We start from the raw sequence: 17,658 nt of genomic DNA, 5'->3' as shown, positions 1-17,658 counted from the left end.
TGGCAATTCTGTGCCTTACTGAAAATCAGTGACTATACAGGAGACCCACTGGTTTGGGGCTTGAGAAAAGGCACCCTGGCAAGATCTTGGGCATGAGGTACCAGAAAGATTTATTCAGTATCTGATATGGCTTGGCCAAGTGTTTCTTAGAAAGTGCAGTGAACTTGGAAACAATAGACCTTAATTTGCTTCCTAACTTTGTAACTATTAGAAAGTGACCTTGTACTTGCTGAGGAATCTCTCTAGACCTCATCAGTAATTTGAGGGTCTTATAGAAGGTGAACTTTAATGTCCTTTTCAGCTTTCTAATGCAGTGACTCAGTAGATGAATAATTTCCAGAAAATAACAAAGATTCTGATGTATGCAACTGAAATTTAAAATTTACTCACCTGTAAGTATAGGCTTTCAAGTAATTTTAATTAGTTCTTGTTAAATTATGAAGTTTATGTTATTTTTATTTTGTTACAAATGAACTGCAACTCTTACCCATGGTTGATTTTGCTAAGAATTAAGGGAAAGGAAGTAATTTGAATTTCAAATTTCTAACCCATTAAATATGAAATGAATATTTAAAGATGAACAATAAAATTGGGCTACACTTTTGAAAAATATTCCTGCTTGCTAAAGTCAGAATTATACAGTCCTGACCTTTAAAGTAAAGTGCAGTGTTTCAGATAAGTGCAGTACTTGCAGACTATATTTTCTGCAGAATTCTGTCCAAAGTGATATATGCCTTTTCATCTTTCCTTTCAATGAACAACAAACAATTTCTTTAAATGAAATGAGTGTTTGGGAATGTTAAAATGACATGAATATCTTCCACTCTTCCATATTAATATGGGTTCTCCCCAAAGGTTTATAATGTTTGATGCTCAATCATGCTTGTCTTGGTATTTGAAATTTCTCCAGTAGATTTGCATTGGGGAGTCTGGAAAGAACTTGGAGATGCTTGTTTTTGCTTTCTCTTCAGATCACATGTTATACTGAGTGCTACACTGGTGGCAGAATCAAGGTAAAGAAAGCATAATGTCCCACAACAAATGTGATTTTGTTTGAGATAGCATAATATGTGTAAATAATGCACATGATAGTTACTGCATGGATTTGGGATACATGTGTCAATGTCATCTTCTCACATCCTACCTTACCCACCTTCATTAGCTAAGTAACTCCTTGTTTTGTTTATGTGTATATTTTATTCTGCTGTCTCTAAATTTAGTGCAAATTAAGCTTTGGCTGATACAACAAAAGCATGAGAGAGATACAAGGGCATTTATAATCCACTATAGATTCCTTGGCATTTGTACACTCATAGTGTCTGCATGGTACTCTATGTGCATTGCTCAGTGGAAAGATTTTTGCTAGGTGTATTCCAGCAACACCATGCACACATCTCCTCGATGAAATAATGGCACCATAATGAAGATTCCTGCTGCATAATAAGCACAGGGGTTAACAAAGGAGCTTAATTCTTAAGAACTTGGGCCCTCTAGAGCCACACTACCTGAATTTACTCAGCTCTGCCACTTACGAGCTGCCTGACCTTGAGCAATTTACTTAATCTCTCTGTAGATTGCATACCATAAAAAATAGAATGGGAATGATAAGAGGACTTTCCTTTGAGGACTGAGTTAATACATGTAAGGCACTTAGAACAGTACTCAACATAATGAGCACTTGATAAATCATAGCTGTTATTATTAATGAGAATTTAAAGATGGGTAACTAGAGAAGCAATTTTGGGGAAGAAGCATAAGTATGCATCATCTACAAACATCCCAGGGAGCAATCATATAAAATTCTACAGTTGAATCTTGCAGTTTGAATATTTTAAATTTTGTGTAGCAAGTATGAGATTCTAGTTGTGGTTGGTCAACCAAGAGCATATTAAACTGAATTTTGAGTCTCTATATTTTTTCACTACTAGCTAGCTTTTTCAGAATAGCTCTTATGGAGCTCAGAAAGCACATATAAGTTAAATTACAAACTCCTTTTCTTCTCTCTCACTGAAGAATCATGTGGATAAATGTAAAGATAGCAGAAGAATCATAACAACTTTGAAAGATTCAAGAGTATAGTTAAGACGGAAATGGTCATCTCATTGGCAGCCTTTGTAGCCCCAGCCACAGTGAGGGATGGAGAGAAACAGCAACACAGGGCAGATGAAGAATTGTTTCAGTGCTGCAGAGGGGGTCTGGAGTTGCCTGAAATAGCCTAGGTCTCCTATAAATTTGTAAGTACTTTATATCATGACACAGTTGTCAAGAAAATATGTGTCTTGAAAAGTTCATTTGAATGTTGCCACCTCGCCTTCTGAGTAGAACTCCGTAACCAGAGAAACCAGCACCAAGTTAGAAAGGTCATTGTCTCACTGTTTGAGATAAGCCTGTCATTCATGAACCACCTGCCCAATAGCCTGACCAAGTGCAGCCTCTTTTCATGCTGACCCAGCTGTCTGTCTCTTTACCCACACATTATCTCAGCAAAAAGGAAAATGAGTGTGTTTTTTCATGCACCCCTTTCCTTCCTTATCATTTCTTTGCTTGCGAAGCTGCCCATGACAGCATCGAGAGATAACATAAGCCTTTCCCAGCCATGAAGCTGCTGTGTGTGCTGTTGGTTTCTGGCTTCAGAGCAAAGGTGGATGCAAATGATGACTTCACTTCTGTAAAAGAAAGAAGGGTAGCTATTTTTCAGAGTTACAGGACTAAACGTGTATTAAGACAGAATTTGCAGAAAATCTTTCCTATCACCTGATTAAAAGAACCAATTTGGAAGTTGTCTAAATAGTAGGGACACTGACATATTTATTGCAAGCTGCAAGTGCGAAAAACACAAGCCCTGATACAGGTGATCCCAACAGAATGTGATTGTTCCAGTGGAAGCAGATCAGGCAGACTGAGGCCCTGGAGGGATGATGTGTCCCACTGCCTCACTCACAGCAATCACTGTAGTCTATTTATACAGTAAAGTATTTCAAATTTGGGGGTCAAAGAGTCTAGAGAAGTATTTTTGTTTCTATAGCCTAAATAGCATAGCATAAACTCATGGTTCTGACCATCAGAGATTCTATCTATGTATCTTTAAATTGAACATATTAGATATCTTAATATATGACTGATCAGATCAGGACCTAGTTAGTGGGACATATTTGTTATGTTCAGGATTTAAAATTTTACTCATTACTAAGCACATCATCAAAGTCTAGTCTCCATCTTGCTTATGTTTCTATCCCTAATATATAGCTCTGTGCTAAACACATATTAGGCAGTTAGCTTTTTTTTAGTAGAAGAATATATACATGGATATAAAATTACTGTTGTAATTATATAAGTATTTAAGTAAACATTAAAAATGTAAAAAGTGAGAAAAAAAGTATGTTGTGATATTTTGTTACATTTACTTTTGAAGTTGGCATAATTTGGCTTCTAGGCAAAAGAATACCTAAGAAAAGGAAATGTGACATTACCTCATTTTATCAGAACGGAGCAGATGCTCATTTCTTTTAAGAATAAAAACATGAATGAAAACTTAGACCTACCATGAGGGGCCATATGATGGGTATTGAGCAGAGACCTAGAGTTTTCCATTTTTGACAGTAAGAGGAGAATGTAGAATGTTCTCTCAGCTGCCCTTGGAATGAAATGAATGAGCATATTTGCAACATCTAAAGTCACACATGTACTGGAAAGACTGTCAGAGGGAAACAGAACCAGAAGGGGCCAGAGATGGAAGCACCCTTCAGTTTATCCACATGAATCTTATCTCCCAAACTTGAAAACTGGAATAAAGAAGGAGCAGTCACACAACATTTCTACACAACAATATTTTGTTGCAGCTGTTGAAGTAAGAAGACTGAGACCCATCACTGTACAAGGCATATAATATAGTAAAAAAAGAGTAAAATATTAAATTTTATATATGGTTTGATTTTAAGTACATAAAGGTTTGCTCATGGAAAAGATTATATATATATATATATATATATATATATATATATATATATATTTATTTATTTATTTTCAAATGTTCTCTTATGCAGGATTTAGAAAAGATTTTCTAAAAAAGGCCAGGTAGTAATTTCCTTAGTTTTGTAGGCCAAGAGACTTCATACTCTCCCTTTGTATCCTAAAAATAACTCATAGACATTATATAAATTTATGAGCATGAGTGTGTTCATGGGCCATAGAAAATAAGGGAAGGCCAGATTTGGGTCAGTGACCACAGTTTGGCCACCCATGCTTCATTCTTTAACAAATGTTTATTTATTAAACAAATATCATGTGCCAGGCACTGTATTATGTACTGGGATGGAAAGGTTAATAAAATTTGATCCTTATGTCCAAGTATGTCATAGCCAAACTATGGTCACAGCCTTGTTTGTAAATTAAAAAGTGATTTATGGCCCTGACTGATATAGCTCAGTAGTTTGAATGCAGGCCTGTGAACCAAAGGGTCACTGGTTCAATTCCCAGTCAGGGCACATATCTGGGTGGCAGGCCAGGTCCCTGATACATGTGCACAAGAGGCAACCACACATTGGTGTTTCTCTCCCTCTCTCTTTCTCTTCCCCTATCTCTAAAAATAAATAAATAAAAATTTTTTAAAAAGTGATTTGTGAATTAATTCTCTCTTTACCTTGTTAACATTTTTTTTAGTTGTTATAACCTGATATAGGCTTCTTCTTGCAATGTGCCTTAAGAATCTGGGTGCAGAGGACATAAAAATGAGTTAAGTATGTTTGGAACCTATATGAATAATAATTCTCAATTGGATATGACTTACCTTCATAATATGGGGTTTTAATATTATAGTTTAGATCTGCAAAGGAAGAACAGAACTCAGTGTTAATGTTGAAATTTGCCTTCAAAGACAACAGAGTCAGTGAACTACAAAATCCCTGCAATCTTTTATGGAATATTCATGCTTGACAAATCCCACTCTGTGTACTATTATTGCTCAAAGAGAGCTCAGGGGATATGGAGTAAATGCTGCTAGAGAGGAGATAAGACTTCAAAAAGAAAGACTACAAACAGAAACATGCATTTTTATAAAGAACTAAATTGTGTACTTGCTAATAAGAATACAGTTGAAGTTTAATTAGGAGTGCCTTGTAGAAGTGGGGTAAGTACAGATCTGAAACATCCTGATGGCTTTGCCAGACAATGTTCTCTACATGCTGGAACTTGGACAAAAATTCTTATCAAATAATGTTGTAAATTTAAAAATGTTCAATAAGTATATACTGATTATCTTTTGTGTTCTTAACTCAGTGACTTTTTGAAGTTTGAAGGAGAGAAAAAAATATTTTGCCTACAAGATAGTCCTATGCCAATTTAGTCATCTAACTTAGAGCATGTTGGTTATGAGCTTCCTTTTCTCCCACATGGAAATTTTGTTTGCTCTCCAGTTCAGAGGAGACCGGGTAGTGGAGGAAAAACTACCTCAAAAATCCATTTCATCCCACATGAAATAATGTCTGAAAAAGGAGCAGTATATTGTAGAGACACCTGCACTCAGAGACACATCTACTTGTCAAATCAAGTACATTTAAGGTTTCTTCAACATGATGAAGAGAAGGTTATGCCTGCTGGTCCTATGATGTTTTATAGCTAGGCACGTGTTTCTCCTACTTGAGGATTTACATATGTTTGTTACTTATATCCTTCCAGCATTGATAAGTTTATTGCTGTCAAATCACCCTTACTCATTCGGTGCTCACCACTCATTTGGTTGTTGTGTTGTTCCCAAGGAGCACTGGAAAGAATGAAAATCTGGGCTGCATCACAAGCTCTCACTTTTGTGACCTTGGATTGTTGCCAAGATTTTATATGTCTTGTTTTCCTTATCTCTACAAGGATGAAACTAGTATGTACTTTATGGACTTGCTAGAATAGGCAAAGCACTTAAGTACCTGACAGATATTATAGTATCTTTCATAAAAATTAAAAACTATTAATAAGTATACCAATAAAAACATACAAAGATATATCCATATATGCATATCTATCATCTATAAATAGATCTATATCTATCATATATATGATAGATATAGATATATATGATAGAGATACACACACACACACACACACACACACACAGTTTGTAACTAAAATTTAACCAACAAATCTGTCCTTATGCTTATTCTGAAAGTAATTTCCAATCTTTCCTTGAAATAGCAGCAGGATAAAAAAGCATTAGATATTATTAACAATCTGGGAACCAAAAAATTTGGACATTTTTAATAAAATTATTTTGTCAATTAACAAATTTTGCCATTAATAATTTTTAGTTTAGGGGTGGAGTTCTTCATATAACAACCAAAAATTCTACTTTATGTTGATTATCTGGATATTTAAAATATAGCATATGCAACTTAATTATTCTTGATATACATTTTCATTTTTTTCCTTTTTTAAAGCATATTTTATTAATTATGATATTACAGTTGTCCCATCTTTCCTTCCCTTTATTCCCCTTGGCCCTGCATCCAGCCCTTTCCCACCAACTTTTCACTCCCTCAGTTCATGTCCATGGATCATACATAAAAGTTCTTTGGCTTCTCAATTTCCCACACTATTCTTAACCTCTCCCTGTCTATTTTGTACCTACCACTTATACTTCTTATTCTTTGTACATTTTCCCTATTCTCCTCTCTCCCCTCCTCACTGATAAACCTCCATGTGATCTCCATTTCTGTGATTCTGTTCTGTTCTAGTTGTTTGCTTAGTTTGGTTTTGCTTGTTTTTTTTTTTTTTTTTCCATTTAGGTTCAGTTGTTGATAGTTGTGAGTTTGTTGTCATTTTACTATTCATAGTTTTGATCTTCTTCTTTTTCTTAGATAAGTCCCTATAGTATTTCATATAATAAGTGATTGATGAAGAGCTCCATTAATTTGACCTTATCTGGAAAGCACTTTTTTTCTGCTCTTTCATTCTAAATGATAGCTTTGCTGGATAGAGCAATCTTGGATGTAGGTGCTTGCCTTTCATGACTTTGAATACTTCTTTCCAGCCCCTTCTTGCCTTCAAGGTCTCTTTTGAGAAATCAGCTGAAAGTCTTATGGGAACTCCTTTGTAGGTAACTCTCTGCTTTTCTCTTGCTGTTTTTAAGATTCTCTCCTTATCTTTAATCTTGGCTAATGTAATTGTGATGTGCCTTGATGTGTGCCTTCTTGGATCCAACTTCTTTGGAACTCTCTGAGCTTCCTGGACTTCCTGGAATTCTATTTCCTTTGCCAGGTTGGGGAAGTTTTCCTTCATTATTTTTTCAAATAACTTTCAATTTCTTGCTCTTCCTCTTTTTCTGGCACCACTATGTTTTGAATATTGGAACATTAAAGTTGTCCTGGAGATTCTTGAGGCTCTCCTCATTTTTTTTTTGAATTCTTGTTTCTTCATTCTGTTCAGGTTGAATGTTTATTTCTTCCTTATGCTCCAAATCATTGGTTTGAGTCCCATTTTCCTTCCCTTCATTGTTGCTTCCCTGTATATTTCTCTTTACTCCACTTTGCATAACCTTCATATTTTCCTCTATTTTGCGACCATACTCAATCATGCTGTGAGCATTTTGATTACCAGTGTTTTGAACTCTGTATCTGATAGGTTGACTATCCCTTCATGTCTTAGTTCTATTTTTGGAGCTTTGATCTGTTCTTCCATTTGAGCCACATTTCTTTGTCTCAGTGCACCTGTTATGTTGTAAGGGGAAGAGCCTTAGGTATTCTCCAGAGTAGGGCAACCCATGTCACTGCCTTGTGGTGCTATAGTTGGGGGGGTGAGATCTGAGAGGAAACAATGCTTGCTCAGCTGTCAGCAGCTTTCAGTCACTTCCTCCACTACCCACAAGCAAATTGGACCCTTCTGGTGCTGATTCTTGGGTGGGTGAGTTTGTGTACATTCTAGGACCCCATGTGCCCCTCCAATGAACTCTCTTGTAAGGCTAGGAGTTTCTCCTGTCACCACAACCCCCACAGGATTTTACAGTCAGAGGTTATAAGGCTTTCTCTTCCCACAATGGAACCCTGGGTTGCATGGTCTGTCTTGCTCCCCAGTTGTTCCTCCCAGTCTATCTGCACTCAAATGTGGGACTGCTAGCCACCACCTTGCCCAGAGTCCTCTCCACTCCAGCTTCCCATCCCCGCCCCTCCTATAAGTCTGGATCAATGTTTCATCTTTAACTCCTTGGTTGTTGGATTCCCATACAGTTTGATTTTCTGGCACTTCTGGTTGATTTTTCTTTTAAAATTTGTTGTTGTCCTTCTTTTGGTTGTGTGAGGAGTCAAAGTGTTTCTACCTATGCCTCCATCTTGGCCAGAAGTTCACATTTTCATGTTTTAATCAAATTTATATCTGAATCAGTTTCATACTATATTACTGGTATATTTCAGAAAAATATATGTTCATTTTTGGCATAGAGTTATTTTAAATTAGTTTTTGTAAAAATATGAGATCTTACAAATATGGAATATTCAAAATTATATTTTATGATTAATAAATTTAAAATTTTTGACATCTTCAAATGAATCTTTTCATAGACATTTTAATTGATAAAATACTTTTATTTATGCTAAATTTCTTTCTAAACTCGGAAAACTCTTTTGAATAGAAAATATTCTCAATTCTAACCTTTTTCATATTAAAATATAAAAATATTTCAACCCAGTATTTTTCATTTGGCTTGGTTTTATGTTGCCCCTATTCAAGCTTTTTCAGCAGATATTGCAAATTTTCTCTATTTTTTAGTTTTGTTTTTATTGTTTATGCTGTTACAGTTGTTTCTACTTTTTCTCAATTTCCTCACCTTCTTCAAGCTTCACTCTCTCCCCACCCCAAGCCAGTCCCCATGTAGCTGTCTGAGTCCATGGATTGTGCATAAATATTCTTTGATAAATCACTTAACTATCTCTCATACCTTTCTCCTGACCCTCCTTTTTGGCAGCTGTTAGTCTGTTTTATCTATCTAAGCTTCTGTTATTATTTAGTTCATTGGTTGATTGTGTTCATTAGATTCCACATATAAGTAAGATCATATAGTATTTTTCTTTCACTTAATTTTCTCTAGGTCCATCCATGCTGTTGCAAAATATAACAGTATCTCCCTTTTTATTGCTGCAAAGTATTCCATTGTGTAAATGTACCACAGCATTTTTATTCACTCATCTACTGATAAGCATTTAGGTCATTTACAAATCATGGCTTTTGTAACTAGCACTGCTATAAACATAGGGGTGCCTATATTTTTTGTACTTGTGTTTCAGGGCATTTGGGGTATATTCCCAGAAGTGGAATCACTAAATCAAAAAGGAGTTCCATTTTTAATTTTTTTAGGAATGCTCCATATTGTCTTTCACAGTGGCTGCACCAGACTGTATTCCCACCAACAGTGCACTAGGGTTCCTTTTTCTCTGAAACCTGGCCAACACTTGTTTGTTGATTTGTTCATGGTAGCCATTCTGACAGGTGTAAGATCATATTTCATTGAGGTTTTAATTTGCATTTATTTGATGATGAGTGATGTTGAGCAGTTTTTATTATGTCTATAGGTGCATTGTATGTCCTCTTTAGAGAAGTGCCTATTGAGGTCTTTTGCCCATTTCGTAGTCTGGTTGTTTGTGTTCTTGGCATTGAGTTGTATTAGTTCTTTGTATATTTTGGAGATTAAACCCCTGTCAGATGTATCATTGGCAAAAATGTTCTCCCATAAAGTGGGTTTCCTGTTTTTCTTGCTGATGTAAGCTAGTAAAAGTCCTATTAAGACTTTTAGCTATACAGAAGATTTTTAATTAAATATAGTCCCATTTGTTTATTTTCTGCTTTGCTTCCAGTACCTGAGGAGATGTATCATCAAAGATATATGTATGTTGAATATCTGAGATTTTACCCTCTATTTTTTTCTTCTAGGATTTTTATTGTTTTGCTACTTACATTTAAGTCTTTTATCCATTTTGAGTTTATTTTTGTGTATAGTGTAAGTTGGTGGTCTAGGTTTTTTTTTCATGTACCAGTCCAGCTTTCCCAACACCATTTATTGAAGAGACTGTCTTTACTCCATTGTATGCTTTTGCCACCTTTGTCAAGTATCAATCTCCCATACATGCATGGGTTTATTCCTGGGATCTATGTTCTGTTCCATTGACCTATTTATTTGTTCTTGTGTCAGTACAAGGCTGTTTTTATTATAGCAGCCTTATAATATAGTTTGATGGCGGGAGTTGTGATAGTAGCATGATACAAAATTAATACCCAGAAATCAATGGCATTTTTATACACCAATAATGAGCTATCAGAAAGAGAAACTAAGAAAACAATTCCATTTACTGTTGCAAAAAATAAATAAATAAATAAAGTACCTAGGAATAAATTTAACCAAGGAGGTAAAAGGCCTGCACTCCAAAAACTATAGACCACTGAAGAAATAAATTGAGGAATATACATGTAAGTATTAGCATATACTATGTTCATGGATTGGAAGAATTAACATCATTAAAATGACTATTCTACCCAAAGCAATTTATACATTTACACAATTCCTATTAAAATACCAAAGGCATTCTTCACAATACTAAAACAAATACTCCAAAAAGAGCCCAAATAGACTCAGTAACCTTATGAAAGAAGAGCAAAGCTGGAGGTATTATGAGTTTTCTCTATTAATAATTATTTTTATTGTTTTTTCAAATATTAACATTTCAAAATCATTAAAATTTTCATTTTTTTAATTTTATCCTGGTGTAGACCATAAATTTGGCAATTTAAAAGTAGAATTTTAAAATCAAATCTTGTATATTCTCTATTCTCTTTGTTTAATTTATACAGTTTTATGTAGTTCTTTGTTTTTATGGGTATACATTTCAATATTTCCTGTTTTCAAGCTTTGTTTTAAATAACTTAAAAACATTAAAACCCCCAAAAGGCTAATTTTTTTCCTATTTGGTGAATGATTTTGACATCTAATTCCAAACTAGTAGCAAAATGCAGAGGAAACATTTGTCACCCCCAAAATTAGAAATCAGTACTATGGTAGAACATTTAAGATGACTTACAAAGTAGCTCTTCAAAGTGTCAGGCATTTTAAAAATCTGGATAAATTTTAGAATCTAAGAATCAAAGAAAAATGCCTACTTCTCCATTGAAGTAGTCTTTGTATTCAACTTCTTTAATATGAATTGTGTACTTGAGTTTTCAACAATCATGGCTTGGTAAAATATGGCAGGTAGTTTAAACATAAGTATAAATGATGTATTTATCATGACTAACTACAGATAACATCCTACTCCATAGATTTGTTAATTTAGTAAGAATATTATTTTTACCTCTACCAACATTTTTATTTATACTATTATCTTCAATGTTCAAATTTTGATGGAAAATAATATCATTCTTAAGAATATAAGATATTTTGCATTGAACATTGTGATAGTTAATTTTATGTATTAATTTGCCTGGGCCATGGTATCCAGATATTACATCAAACATTATTCTAAATGAGAATAACAGTATAATAAAATACTTCAAAATTAAACTCAAACTCAGCAAACATAAAAAGTAGACTAAGCTAAAATCTGGTGATTGTTCATGATTCTTACCACCAATGGTCAGTGTGGGCATAACAAATGTATTTTGATATGGAGCACAGCCTTATTCATTAAGTTGACAGTTCACTAGAAGGAAAAAAATCTTGTTTTAATACTGAATAGATTATACAAAAACTTTAGCCCACATATAGTTACATATAAGGAGGATTTAAAGAATATGGCTCATAAGAGAGATGCTCAATTACAAATCTCTCTGTATCTGCAAACTGAAAACTGAAGCATTCATTAATGCCTTTGCTGTCTTTTTTTCTCTTCTGTTGAATAATCCCTCTGAAATTCTCTGATAAGTTAAATCCTAGTGCTTTAAGTTTCAAAGTCATGCTTCTATTACTTACTCTTTCCTCCATGTTTTCATCATGTACTTTGTACATGTAATTATAAATAATTGTTTATGTTTCTGTCTTCCATATGACTCTACCCAGGACAAGGCCATGTCAACATTCTTTGTATCTAAACACTCATTTGGCGTTATTTAAAACATAGTAATTAGCTCAATATATTTGTTGAAGAAACATCAAGATTAAATCCACTTCCTTGTCATAACTGTCCTATGAACTGTCCTTATGTCTTTATAAATTGTCCTATGAACTGTCATTAATGATTGCCATTTTTAAATTCAGATTAATTTAAAATATAAAAAATTTCATAGAGCTCAGTGTGATAAGTAGACTCTTAGTAACTATACCTAGAGACAAAAATAGTACCCAAAGCAATTCTGTTTATAACAATGAAGTAAACATATATGCAATAGCATTTGTGTAATTTTTAAAAACCTGTAATACACAGATATGTAAGGCCATATGTAAGCCTTTGGTACTGTGGGTGAAGAAGACAATTTTATGTAAATGAAGGAGTTACATCTATCTGCAGAAACCTAGTCTTCTTTCCATTAGAGATCATCAGAGCCACAGTGTTGGGTGTATGATGCTCATGATGAATAACAATTTTCACACAAAAAATTATGAAATACTTACTGCTTAAAGAAAAGAACAGTTTAGTTCATATTTAAAATTATCTAGTAGAGTGTCATTGAGGTTGCCTTTAAACCATCAACAAACATTTTTGGTAACTGAAACTAGCTTTCTCTATAAAAATGGCCATTTTTCAAATCATAAAAAGCATTTAAAGAACATAGTGTACTTCAAGGAGAAAATATGTCTAAAGCACCTCCTTTTGTTAATAACATTAGGCTTTTCCTAATCAGAGCCCCTATTTAGTGTTTGCAAAATTTAAAGACTGTCATTAAGTATAAAATGTACACATGCAGAAATAAATGGAGCAGGCTGTGTTTCTATTTCAAGGGAAAATTGTGTTTACCCTATTGCTTATCATTATAATACTTGTCTGAATTGTTGTTGAAAGTCATTCATCATCTTAGAAGTAAATAATTTTCTTGATGTAGTAAAGGAAAAGTACATCAATACAGAGAATTATGATGGCATGATTATAGTAATTATCACACATAACATGGGTAGTTGCTACCATTTAATCCTGTTCTAATTTATCGTAGAGCTAGTTAAAGTCCCATTAGAGAGAATATACAAGATGAGTTAACATTAATGAATTTTGTTCACTGGAAATGAGAAAAATAAAAATTGCTAAAAAGGCAGTTTTTTGGCTAATGGCTAAGACAAATTTTAATTTACCTTACCTATATGTTATTGAGAGGGCTTAAAATAACCTTCAACTGGGGATCATATTATGAATATGATCTAAAAGATGAGAAAGTAGATAACAGACTTTTAAAATATCCAACATTTTCAAAAGTTGTGGTAATGTGTTTTGTTGATTACAGTTTTCTTTTACTAGATCATACATTATTCAAAGTCAAAAATTTTACTATTTCTATTTTTTCACTAAATGTCTAATGAAGTTCCTTGTATATAGCAAGCAATCCATAGTGTGCTGGATCTGACTCATGCTGGTTCGCTAGAGCTAATTGTTAGATTTTTCAGGAACTGTACAGGCTGTTTTATGTCAACTCGATCACTTGAAATCAGGCACAGTATGAGTATTTATACCCTATGGTATATTAGGCAAAGGATGACTCATTCGTTGTTGAAACAGGAACAATGAATTAGGAAGGCAACTGTAACACTGGCAACTTTGTAAATGCCTGTATAGCCAGTGGTTTCCCTTGGGGGCTTTGAAATACCACCACCTGTCGTCCTAGAGTTAAATGTGGTTCAGGGCCTATGTGTATTGGTGGACAACACATAGTAGCTGTGGAAGGAGATGCAGAATCAGAGATGAAGAAGATCAGAATGTAAAACTCTTATGTATATCTGGAAAGCAATCTGTTCCTAGAAGTGATAGCAAAGTTCCACAAACAAAAAGTAAATTTGCCACTGATATAGATGATGATAATGATGATCTTGATGGTGATAAGAAGGCTGAAGGAAATCTCCAACAAGGAAATCTCTAACAAAGAAATCTGTATGTAATTTTCCATTAAAAAATACACAAAAACCAAGCCAGGGTGAAAAAGACTCAAAACCATAAACACTAAGATCAAAAGGTAAAGAATTCTCCAAAAAACAAAAATGGAAAAAAAAAACTTAAGACACTGCAAAGACCTAATGTGTAGAAGACATTAAAGCAAAATGCAAGCAAATATAGTAAAAGGGAGTTAGTTCTCTTCCTAAAGTGGAAGTCAAGTTCATCAATTATGTGAAGAATTGCTTCTGGATGACTGACCAGGAGATGATTCAAGCTCTTTGGCAATGGAGGAAGTCTTTTAAAGAATATTTTAAATATTTTGTTAAATTTTTTTGTCTTCTTTCGTTCCCATAACAATTGATAAAAGACTATCCTTTTTATAATGCACATGGGAAATTTCCTATCATGTTTGATCAATGTTGTTAGTTTCCGCTGCCAAGAAAGTGTTGTCTACAATGCTTGTTTTGTTTTTAAAGGTGGAACTCCAACCCTTGTTCTGGTCTGAAGTATGTATGGGGTATTATAGTAGTAGTGGCATCTGACAAATGGAAATGGTGGGGAGACAAAAATGTATATGTGAAAGAAACTCAGTATTTTAATAAAATAAATCAATCAACAAATTCTTTGAGGTGTAAGTAATTTACTTAACTGTGTGTGTGTATAAGTGTGCATAAAAATGGGGGTAAAAAGCTCACCATATAAAAATATAGTGGTGATTAAATATTGTGATTGCCTGAAATATATGAGATGGAATCAGAAGAAACTGATATGCTTATAGATTTAAAACAGGTTTTAGTTATTTCACATGGTTCCACTTATATAGTAAGTATGCAGTAAATATTTGAAGGGAGAAGGGGAAAAAAAAGGTTAGGAACAAAGAAGAGAGAATAGAGGACATATCAGAATTTCATTCAATAAAAAATATTTGACCTAAGGGACTGAAGCCCTTGGAGATGCCTTCTGACTTGTGCAATATATGTCTACTACAACTTAAATGGGTAATGTGTGTTAGTATATTGTAATGTTTTGACAATGGTTCATTTAGCTATATTTTGGGCACCCATATTAAGAGACACATTTTTATCTATTTATGTAGCTCATTAACTCATTTTAAAAAGCAATACATGTCCTACATAAAAGAGGAATGATCCTAACCATACTGTGTATCAAGGCAAACACACGTAAATATTAATTAGAACACAGCAATTGCACTGTGGACCCTCCCCCGCAGAATGAATTTCAGACTAACAAATATGCCACAAACAGCTTTCCATTGAATGCACAGAGGTCTGCTTCATCTCTTATTTTCATATAATGTTCCGTTGTGTGGATGAGTCAAAGTAGCATAAATCTCCTGTGACTTTCATAAAGAATGCAGCAATGGCTCTGGCTGGTTTGGCTCAGCAGATTGAGTGCTGGCCTGTGACGCAAAGGGTCGCCATTCTATTCCGAGTCTAGGGTACATGTCTGGGTTGCGGACCAGGTCCTGGATAGGGGGCTGTGAGAGGCAACAACATTGATGTTTCTCTCCCTCTCTCCCTCTTTTTCCCTCTCTAAAAATAAATAAATGAGTAAGTAAATAAATAAATACCTTTATAAAAAAGCATGCATCAATAAATTTGTATGTGTGTATTTATATGTTATATTTATATTTTTGTAATTCATATTTATAAGTATGCTGTTTGTTACATATTCAGGTACACACATTTTGTTTTGTGCATGGATAAATATTTATACATTCATAAGTCTTGGATTTGAAAATGCTAGGCAAATGAAACTTTCCTTTTTAAATTTGGCCAGATATGGCTAAGTTGTTCCCCAAGGAGTTTGCGCTATAGTTTCTCCAAAATTGTGTCTTATATGGAAAAAAAAGAAAAAAACTTTATCAGTTATCTCTGGAATATTTGCAAGTTTGATATAGTAAAAAATTTTAATTTTAATTATTTGATTATTAGTGAGTCTGATCATTCTACATGTATTTCTTTTTAATTTTTATACTTCTCCTTCGTATTTTTTGTCCATCTTTCTGTTGGGTTGTAAGGAGGCTGTTATTTTTTTAAATATATTTTTTTGTCAATATCTTCTAAATAGCATTCATAATTTTTGTTTTCCCTCAACTTTCTCTCTAGTGCTTTTCACTATGCCAACATTTTAAAATTTTATGTAATGAATTTGTATCAATATTTTCTTTAAAGATTGTGTTTTTTATAGATTGTGTTTCTTTTTTAAAAGATTTTGTTTACTTATTTTTAGAGAGAGAAGGGAGGGAGAAAGAGAGAGAGAGAGAGAAACATCAATGTGCGGTTGCTGGGGGTTGTGGCCTGCAACCCAGGCATGTGTCCTGACTGGGAATCGAACCTGTGATGCTTTGGTTCGCAGCCCACACTCAATCCACTGAGCTACACCAGCCAGGGCGGATTCATTTCTTTAGAGTAATTTATCCCTACTTAAAGACAGAATGCTCTACATGTAACAGCCATGTACAAAAAAGTTATAAAGTTGTCTTTGTCTTACAATGATAAATAAAAAAATATCAAAATTCTCCAATCAAACAAGGTATGGAAGAATTTTTTGTGTTGTTCTCTTTTTTCTTAAACAGCAAGAGCAAAATAACTTACTGGAATATAAAAATAAGAGCTGAATGAGCATGCCATTGATGGAGAAGGGGGTAAAATATCCCATTTTCTAATGTTTTCCATGCATATCTATATTCAAATTTTTGATCTCTCCGGCATTTATTGTGGCAAAATGAGTGAGCACTGGCTTGTTTATTACCAAATCACTGGAAGTTATCCCAATGACACTTATCAAATAATCCATCTTTCCTGTATCTATTAAAATGCTTGCTTTCTCATATTCTAATTGTTAGTGTGTCTTGGGTCTGTTTAGACTTTTAAGAATTATTTTCCAGTGAGTTATTCTAACCTGCACCCACATCATTCTGTTGTAATTTTGGTTGCCTTATTATATGTTTCAGTGTTATTCATTAATTTTTTGTGTGTATATGTGTATGCAATTTACCTGGCTTTTCTTAATTTTTTACTTTTTAGATAAATTTTAAAGTATTTTGACACATTGCAAGCTTAAACTCAGAGTTACAGACCCACAAACTCACATACACACATTGAAATTTTTATTGAGTGTACACTAATAAATAAATTACTTTAGAGAGAACAGACATGATAGAAAATTGCATCTGTGCCCAAGAACAATAGCTTTCTCCATTTATTTTAACCTTTTTCTTGGTTTGGCATTTTTGTAACGTTTTTCATATGAATCTAATATAGTTTCAGTACAATTATTTTCAAGATTTTTTTGTTTGCTATTGTGAATGGGATATTTTTTAAATTGTATTTTCAAGCTGTTATTATTTGTGTAGTATACAAGTAAGCTATTTTATATATTTGTTTTTAATTTTACCACTCTTGAAATTCTTTAATATTTCTAGTGCCATTTTTAGTAGTCTCTCTTGAGTTTTCCATTTTTGCTGCTGTTTCCCACATACTGTGTATTAAATACTTTCTTTCTATAGTCTAATGGCATTGGCAAGCAACTCCAGAACCATAGAAGGAAAAGCAGGTATCTGTATCTTAAACATAACCTTGTTTGCAATGCTTTTAGG

At 33.7% G+C, this 17,658-nt stretch overlaps 1 pseudogene; it reads left to right on the top strand.

The window, feature by feature from the left end:
* Window positions 1–2,090: 2,090 nt before the first annotated feature.
* On the top strand, window positions 2,091–16,681 carry LOC114494886 (annotated as a pseudogene).
* The last annotated feature ends 977 nt before the right edge of the window (window positions 16,682–17,658 follow it).

Source organism: Phyllostomus discolor, chromosome 4 (assembly GCF_004126475.2).
Source record: "Phyllostomus discolor isolate MPI-MPIP mPhyDis1 chromosome 4, mPhyDis1.pri.v3, whole genome shotgun sequence".
Classification (NCBI taxonomy): Eukaryota; Metazoa; Chordata; class Mammalia; order Chiroptera; family Phyllostomidae; genus Phyllostomus; species Phyllostomus discolor.
This window is presented reverse-complemented; position numbering and strand designations above follow the sequence as displayed.